The sequence below is a fragment of the Gorilla gorilla genome, chromosome 2 (assembly GCF_029281585.2).
Source record: "Gorilla gorilla gorilla isolate KB3781 chromosome 2, NHGRI_mGorGor1-v2.1_pri, whole genome shotgun sequence".
Taxonomy (NCBI): domain Eukaryota; kingdom Metazoa; phylum Chordata; class Mammalia; order Primates; family Hominidae; genus Gorilla; species Gorilla gorilla.
The window spans coordinates 181,947,501-181,953,761 of NC_086017.1; the positions used below are offsets into that span (position 1 = coordinate 181,947,501).

At 42.7% G+C, this 6,261-nt stretch overlaps 1 long non-coding RNA gene across 1 annotated transcript in view; it reads left to right on the forward strand.

The window, feature by feature from the left end:
* LOC134758115 (uncharacterized) overlaps nucleotides 1-6,261 on the forward strand; it is a 176,506-nt gene extending 170,245 nt beyond the window's left edge. The window contains exon 7 of the long non-coding RNA XR_010133001.1: nucleotides 5,247-6,261. This is a non-coding gene — a long non-coding RNA (uncharacterized lncRNA). The remainder of the gene's footprint in view (nucleotides 1-5,246) is intronic.

Below are 6,261 nucleotides of genomic sequence, written 5' to 3' on the forward strand. Positions count from 1 at the left end.
CTGTGACTGGCCTTCTTACAATAAAACTGTGTGTCAGAGAGCCCTCTGTTAAGCCAGTTTGTGGTTCTCCAGAAGAGGAAAAAAGAAGCTTGGTTCTCTTCAAAAGCTAGATTATTCTTAGGCTTGGTTCTCCTAAGGAGCCAGCTGAATGTGCATCACTGTGAGAAAAGATTGCCTGGCAGGGAGAAATTTAGAAACATTTTTTTACACTAAAGCATTTACAGAGCATGAGCATTGAAGCCAGAGAGATCTGAATTTAAATTCCAATTTGGAACTTATTAGCTGTGTGGCCGTAGACCGACTGTTTAGCACTCTAAGCCCTTGGTTTTCTGATTTGTAAAAGGGGACTAATAACTAGCTTGAAGGGTAGCTGTGGAAATTAAATGAGATGTAGTATGTAAAGATTCCAAAACAGATGCCTTCGATGAGTAGTAGCCACTATCACCATTCCTCCTCAGCCTGGAATCCTCTCCCTCTTCTTCTCTGCCCCATCAATTCCCATTCTTCCTTAAAGAGAAGTCAGGGTAAGCCACCTCCTCCAGAAGGCCTTCTTGGATTCCTTTTCCCACTCATTATGGTATTGGTGCTTCTAAAGCATTTTGTAATATCTCTATTACTGCATGAACCACACTTACCTAAAGTCATTTGTACCCACATTTGCTCCCCTTGTTAGAACTGTGATTTCCTTGAGTGCAGAGAGTATATATAACTCACCCATCATCTCCCATGACTGCGACTGCCAAGGCAGAAATCATTGACCATATATTTGTGACATGTATGGAATCTGTAATTCACACCTCCCCATCTCAGAGAAATAGGGAGAGAGGAGTTGCAGTGTTCCCTCCCTTGGGAGAAAACATATCTATTCCATCATAATTGAGATAGCAGATCATGATTCCCAGTTTGGCTCATTAACTCATAGGATTTTAGGACAGAAAAAAAAAGCCTTATCATGGGGGAAGTATGTTACTCTCAAGAAGCTTGTGTGTATCATGAGGTCAGGAGACCGAGACCATCCTGGCCAACTTGGTGAAACCCTATCTCTACTAAAATACAAAAAATTAGCCAGGTGTGGTGGTGTGGGCCTGTAATCCCAGCTACTCAGGAGGCTGAGGCAGGAGAATCGCTTGAACCTGGGAGGCAGAAGTTGCAGTGAGCCGAGATTGCGCCACTGCACCCCAGCCTGGCGACACAGCAAGACTCCGTCTCAAAAAAAAAAAAAAAAAAAAAAAGGTATATCCGATATTATGAGTTTATAGTGGGAAAATTATCCCAAAAATCTTACTTTGTTTTGTTTCAGAATAGAAAGCCCCAAAATACCTTGGTTGGTGGGGATATTTATGCATCAGTCATATCACAGGGTGGCAATTGGAACTGGGAACAAGGAACATGAGAAATATCTGTGTTTATCAAAAGGAAGCAGGTGTTACTAAAGCCTGAGAAATGCTGACCTATTTTTAACCACTTCTTTATATACAGAAGGGGAAACTGAGGCCCAGAGGGTGAAGAGATGTGTCCAAGGTCACAAAGCTAGTAGGCAACAGAGAGGCAGGATGTGTGACATGGCCCCGTGTGTGGGAGGAGCACTCGGTGAGGAGTGAGAGGGTGCCATGGTGTGACCATGGGCAAGCCAGTAAACCTGAGACCTGGTTTTCTCATCTGAAAAATGGGAAGATAATATTGTGCCACAGAGGGCTGTTAAGGGATCAAAAGAAAAGAGAAAGCCATTTGTAAATGCAACACATTGTTTAAAACTGGCCTTCCTGGCATTTTAATCATCCAGCTTGTAAAAGAGCACACACTGAAGCTATATATCCAGACTCCAGTCCCTTCAGCATGACCACATACAAGGGTTTCCAGACAGTAAGTAGGAAAACCTATGCTAAGCAAAACTTCCTGGGAACTTTTTCATCAGGGGTAATGGTATAGGTGGGTAGTCACATGGGAAAAAGGTATAATTGGATCCACTTCTCAAATTGTAAACCAGGATAAATTCCAAATAGAATAGAGACCTACATTTTTTTAAGATGAAAATATGTAAGTACTAGCAGAAAACATAAATGAATTCTTGATAATGGGGAAAGCTTTTCTAACCATGGCAATAAGAAAAAAGTTAATTGATTTAATTACATAAAAATAAAAATAATGCTTCTATAGCAACAACTACAACAAAACAAAATGAAAACTAGTAATAAAACAAAAGAAAAATAGCAGCTGGGTATGGTGGCTCACACCTGCAATAATAGCACTTTGGGAGGCTCAGGCAGGAGGATTGTTTGAGGAATTCAAGACCAGCCTGAGCAATATAGCAAGACCCCATCTCTACCCAAATTTTTAAAAAAATGAGCCAGGTAGTGGTGTGTGCCTGTAGTCTCAGCTACTCAGGAGACTGAGGTGGGAGGATGGCTTGAATCTACGAAGTCAAGGACGCAGTGAGCCATGATCCAGCGTAGGCAACAGAGCAAGGCCTTGTCTCAAAAAAAAAGTTAAAAAACAAAAATACCGTAAGTAGGGGAAAAAGACAAATAAGAAACTGAAAAAAGAAATTGTAATTTACATCACACACAAGGAGTTAATAGCCTTAACATAGAGGGAGCTTCTAAAAGTAAAAAATTAAAAATAAAAACAAGAATTCCACAGATATATATTAGAGATATAAACAGGCAGCTCACAGAGAAAGATATGCAAATGACCCTTATTGACATTCAACCTCACTCACAAATACAATGCAAAGGAAAATTACCCTGAAAACCAGGTCTCACCTGTCAGTTAAGCCTCAAATTGGACAAGGTTATCTCTTGGTGTGTCTACAGGAAAACAGATTTCACAGATTGCTGGTGGGAAGGCTAGTGGGAGAGCAAAATGCTACAACCCCTGTAAAGGGAAATTCAGCAATATCTAGAAATTACACATTCATTTATCTTTTGACCTATAAGTCTCAGGTTTAGAACTCCTCTCTAGGGGCTGGGCACGGTGGCTCATACCTGTAATCCCAGCACTTTGGGAGGCCAAGGCGGGTGGATCACAGGTTCAGGAGTTCGAGGCCAGCCTGGCCAATATAGTGAAACCCCTTCTCTACTAAAAATACAAAAATTAGCTGGGCGTGGTGGCAGGAGCTGGTAGTCCCAGCTACCCAGGAGGCTGAGGCAGGAGAATTGCTTGAACCCAGGAGGCAGAGGTTGCAGTGAACTGAGATTGTACCACTGGAACTTTCAGCATGGGAAAAAAGAGATATGGTCATACAATTGATGAAATAAAAACTCTTTTATCCTGATTTTGAATTGGAAGCATCAGAATAAACATATCATTTCCTCTTAAGAACAAAAATGTATTCCTTCACTCTGTCCACTCAAAAGGCCTAGAAACAAACACCAGCCCAGTAATGACAAGCATCTCCAGCACCTAGAAAATAGTCCAGAGCTCCTTGTAGAAATGGATGACTCCTGGCCAGGCACACTGGCTGACCCCTGTAATCCCAGCACTTTGGGAGGTCAAGGTAGGAGGATCACTTGAAGTCAGGAGTTCAAGACCAGCCTGGCCAACATGGCGAAACCACGTCTCTACTAAAAATACAAAAGTTAGCCAGGCATGGTGGCACATGCCTGTAGTCCCAGATACTCAGGAGGCTGAGGCAGGAGAATCACTTGAACCTGGGAGGCGGAGGTTGCAGTGAGCCAAGATCGTGCCACTGCACTTAGCCTGGGTGATAGAGCAAGACTCTGTCTCAAAAAAACAAACAAACAACAACAACAAAAAAATGGATGACTCCAGATCTGAGGCAGGAAATTTGGAAGAGCCTAGCACATCCTATTATACCAGAAACCAAATAAGCAATAAAATCCAAATAAGATCATGCCAAAAGGATACAAGAGTCAACCTGAAGAGGCTCCTATTGGCTCAGTATGAGACCATTTGCATATTACTAAGTGTAACTACCAAAACTAATAAAACAAAAGAACTGCCAGACTGCCCGAAGAAATCTACAAAGGGGCCTCTTATAGTGACTTCAGTTTTATGGGATAATTGTAATGCTTCCAAAGCTGTTGTGCTCCAAAGTCTAGCCACGGGTATTGCTATTGATTGGGCTCCAAAAGGGCATTATTCGCAAGATTGCTCCGGCAAAAATACCTCATGCTCAGAGTTTATTTATTTATTAGATTATATGGAGAATGGATGGCAGTCTTACAGGCTGAGACAATGGGTGTCTCCTTACCCATTCAAATGGATGGATGGATGCAGGCATTGCTCCTCCTAGACCAAAAATGATTCATCCCTTTGTTACCCCAGAACATCCTGAACTATGGAAATTAGCTGCAGCCTTGACAGGAATAAGGACATGGAACACTACCTATCAACTCCTTCGTACTAATACCAAAACACCCACATTCAACATCACCTTCATATCTGAACGGGTGATACCCATCAGCAGCTGTGTCAGACCCCCTTACATGCTGTTGGTTGGAAATATAATTATTATTCCTAATACACAAACTATACAATGTGATAACTGTAAGCTGTTCACATGCATTGATGCTACTTTTAATCCCACTACAAGTATTTTCTTAGTTAGGGCTGGAGAGGGGGTATGGATATCAGTTTCTTTACATCGTCCATGGGAGTCTTCCCCTCTATTCACACAGTCAATGAAGTTCTTAAAGGTATCCTCAAAAGAACAAAGAGATTTATTTTTACTCTTAATGCAGTCCTTGCAGGACTAATTGCGGTTACTGCAACAGCAGCAACTGCTGGAGTTGCCATCCACAATTCTGTTCAAACTGCTCACTATGTTGAAGCATGGCAAAAAAACTCCTCCAGACTTTGGAATTCTCAGGCTCAAATTGATCAAAAATTAGCAAATCAAATTAATGACCTCCGCCAAAGTGTAACCTGGCTGGGAGATAAAGTTATGAACTTGGAACACTGTATGCAATTATAGTGTGATTGGAATACTTCTGATTATTGCATAACGCCTTATGCTTATAATCAAGATCAACATAGCTGGGAAAAGGTCTCAAGACATTTAAAAGCCTGTGATGATAACTTAACCTTGGATATTTCACAAGTTAAAGAGCAATTCTTTGAGACTTCACAAGCCCATTTATCCACTGTTCCTGGCTCAGATATTTTTCAAGGCATAACTAAACAATTATCTGATTTTAATCCCTTTAAATGGCTCAAACCCTTCAGAGGATCATTGTTGTTACTGGCATTATTAATATTGGTATGCTTATGTAGTCTCCTTTTAGTCTGCAGATGCCTCCAAGGAGTCCGAAACCAAGTCCGAAGTCAACGACAAGCAATGATGGCGATGGCGATCCTAGTTAATAAAAAGGGGGGAGATGTGGGCGGCAAGCCAGCCAGGTGCCAAGGCAAGAGACCGAGGACATGAGCTGTTCCAGTATAATAAAATATAAAACAAGAATAGTTATACCAGATATAGATCTTAGATATGATTATATATGAATATAATTAATCGTTAGTTTGTGGCAATTACTCTTTATTCCAATATTATAATAATCCTCACTCTATAATCATAACCTAGGAAAAACCAGGCCATACAGAGATAGGAGCTGAGGGGACATAGTGAGGAGTGACCAGAAGACAAGAGTGCGAGCCTTCTGTTATGCCCAGACAGGGCCACCAGAAGGGCTCCTTGGTCTAGCGGTGATGCCAGCGTCTGGGAAGATGCCCGTTGCCAGGCGGACCGAGGTCTAGCGGTAGCGTAAGTGTCAAGGGAAAACACCCGCTACTTAGCAGACCGGGAAAGGGAGTCTCCCTTTCCCCGGGGGAGTTTAGAAAAGACTCTGCTCCTCCACCTCTTGTGGAGGGCCTGACATCAGTCAGGCTCGCCCACAGTTATCCAGAGGCCTAACCGTCTCCCTGTGATGCTGTGCTTCAGTGGTCACGCTCCTAGTCCGCCTTCATGTTCCATCCTGTACACCTGGCTCTGCCTTCTAGATAGCAGTAGCAAATTAATGAAAGTACTAAAAGTCTCTGATATGCATAAATAACGGTGTAAGCTGTCTTTCTCTTTGTCTCCTCTCTCTCTCTGCCTCGGCTGCCAGGCAGGGAAGGGCCGGCCCCCTGTCCAGTGGACACGTGACCCACGTGACCTTACCTATCGTTGGAGATCACTCACACTCTTTACCCTGCCCCTTTTGCTTTGTATCCAATAAATAGCACAGCCTGGCATTCGGGGCCACTACCAGTCTCCGCGCATTGGTGGTAGTGGTCCCCCGGGCCCAGCTGTCTTTTCTTTTA